The sequence below is a fragment of the Chironomus tepperi genome, unplaced genomic scaffold, assembly GCF_022539635.2.
Source record: "Chironomus tepperi strain 1889 unplaced genomic scaffold, CSIRO-AGI_Ctep_v1 contig_445, whole genome shotgun sequence".
NCBI lineage: Eukaryota > Metazoa > Arthropoda > Insecta > Diptera > Chironomidae > Chironomus > Chironomus tepperi.
The window spans coordinates 3529914-3532982 of record NW_027226567.1 but is presented as its reverse complement, the minus strand read 5'-3'; positions in this window follow the sequence as shown (position 1 = coordinate 3532982).

Genomic DNA, 3069 nt, shown 5'->3' with positions numbered 1-3069 from the left:
TAAAGTTTTTAAATTTTGAATTTTAAAATCTTAAATTTTGAATTTAAAGTTCTTAAATTTTGAATTTTGATTTTTAAGTTCTTAAATTTTGAAATTTGAATTTTAAAAATCTTAAATTTTGAATTTAAAGTCCTTAAAATTTGAATTTTGAACTTTAAGTTCTTAAATTTTGAATTTTAAGTTCTTAAGTTTTGAATTTCAAGTTCTTAAATTTCGAATTTTAAGTTTTCAAATTTTGAATTTCAAGTTCTCAAATTTTGAATTTTAAGTTCTCAAATTTTGAATTTTAAGTTCTTAAATTTTGAATTTCAAGTTCTTAAATTTAAAATTTTAAGTTTTCAAATTTTGAATTTCAAGTTCTCAAATTTTGAATTTCAAGTTCTTAAATTTTTAATTTTAAGTTCTCAAATTTTGAATTTTAAGTTCTTAAATTTTGAATTTCAAGTTCTTAAATTTAAAATTTTAAGTTTTCAAATTTTGAATTTCAAGTTCTCAAATTTTGAATTTCAAGTTCTTAAATTTTGAATTTTAAGTTCTTAAAATTTGAATTTTAAGTTCTTAAAATTTGAATTTCAAGTTCCCAAATTTTGAATTTCAAATCTTTAAACTCTCAAATTTTATACAGGAAAATCTTTAAACTTTTTATTAAAAAACATAAAACTTTAATTTCAGCATAACATTTTGTAAATAACCTGCATACGTTGCAACTATAAACTTTGAGAATCTCATTAACTTGATCAGCATCGTCTCTTTGTGTAAATTGAACACAACCTCTCGTTCTGTAATGTATTCTGTAAGATAAAACTCGATTCATTGTTTTCTAAAAAATTGTAAAATATTAAGACAAAACGAACTTATTACATGAACCATGCCACGACACAAAAGTTTCAAAAACTATACGAAAAATTTTTCCATTATGATAACAACGAAAAAAAAGCAGAGTGAAAAAAAGATTTTTACGACTTTCTCCTAAAAATAAACTTTTTTGCTCTATTTCCAAAAAATTTCCCATAAAAAATTCCCCACCGAACACAAAAAATAAATAAAATCATGTTGTATGGGAAAATATTAATAAAACAAAATTATATAAAAAAATATATACAATAAATTATACAATCAATCAAAACAAGAAAGGGAAAAGTAATTTTTTTTTTTTCATTTATTCATATTTCATTCTGTTGATTTTATTTGAATTTCAGACGCATTTCTTGCGGAAAGTATGGTTGAAAATGTATTTTTATATTTATTTACAGTTCTATTGCAACAATAAAAATGTGGAAAATATTGAGAGAGTCGTGAATATGCTGAATTTGACGGATATAAAGCAGAATGTTTTGATGGTGATAAAAAGTATAAAATTTGTTTTTCTTTTTCAGTTTGACGACTTCTTCAAATTCAAATTTATCAAATCTTTAACGACTTTTCAAATTTGAAAAGTGGAACATGTCAACGTTTTTTGGGAATTTGAAGTTTTTTGAAAATTCAAATTTTTGATTTTTTTTTTACAGATTTTTCTGGTTCAAAATTCAAAATAAAGCGCAACGGCTTTTGAATATTTAAATTTTTGAACTTTTTAACAGACATTTCAGATTAAAAAAAAAATTGAAAAAAAAAAACTCAACGATTTTTAAAAATTCAAACTTTTGAACTTATCAACCGAAATTTCATATTAAAAACTTGAAAAAACTCAACGGTTTCTGAAAATTCAAATTTTTAAAACTTTTTAACTGTTATTTCAGGTATTAAACCAAAAAGAAAACTCAACGGGTTTTTAAAATTTCAAAATTTCAAACGATTTTCAAAAAAAAAAAATCAACGGTTTCCAAAAATTTTGAATTTTTCAACGGTTTTCAAATTTTCAAAAGATTTATTCCTTTCAAAAAATCCATATTCGCCTTAAATTCAGCATAAATTTCCGTTATTTGCTCCCCTCATAATGTTTATGACATGAATTTCCTTTAATATCTCACGCAAGTACACAACTTTTGCCAAAGAATAATCAAGCTGATTGTAGATAGCGCAACTTCATAAATGTATCTTCCCGACACGACTCCGAAGCGTAATTCACAGCTTTTGTTTGGGTGCTAAATTTACAGACACAATCTAATAGGCAATTTACTATGCTATTCATAAGCACAAGCCTATAAGAAATCTAGTCAAAGTGAATAATGAACCATATTGTTCCTTACTGAGAAGAGCTTTACGGTAGATATGCTTACTTTATTGCAAGCACAATTGAATTCTCACGAGTGCTTCTTAATAAAATTCATGGGAGACGAATGATTGAATTTTTATTTCATCTATAACAAATTTGTCATGTGCTTGTCGTTATTGAAATAAGCTTAACGATAGCGTGACATAATTTAATTCTCTGAAAGCTTCCACGTTCCTCTCCCAAAAGAGAAGAGCTTTTAGTGACTGTCATTCTATCTACATCTGTATATGTACATGCAGCATAAACATCCACAGGGTGACAAAGCAACAAAATCCTTATAAATGATTAGATATACAATATTCTACACATCCCTGGGTCACATTTGATGACAACAAACATATTCTCTCTGGATATCCTCTCTCTCTCACCACCACCCCATTCCACAGCCCATCCTCTCTGAGAGTATTTACTCAAATTCTCTCAAACACAAAACCACATGTTTCCAAAAGAAGTAAGCTTTTTTTGTCAGGGCTTTAACCGCATCTAATCATTTTCTATTGTAAGCAACGGCACTTCCACTAACTAATACAACAATAGCAATTGGAATTGCCTATAGTAAAACTTGTAAAAGCTTTAAATTCTCTCAGCATGCGGCATGTCTCATTGATGTTGTTGTTGTACTTCCATGTGGAAAATTTTGTATTTTTATTTATTTTTTTCCTTCTGTTCATGCTGCTGCTGCTGCCTTTTTTTCTTCTCCTCAACATCGTTTCGAGAGCAAAAGGAAAGTGTATGGCGTACACACATTTTTTTTTCATCATATCCTGCACTTCGCTACGAATAAAAAAAACAACATCATCATCATTTTGTCTCGTGATATTGAGCGGTTAGGACGTGAAAAGTTTGAATTCTTC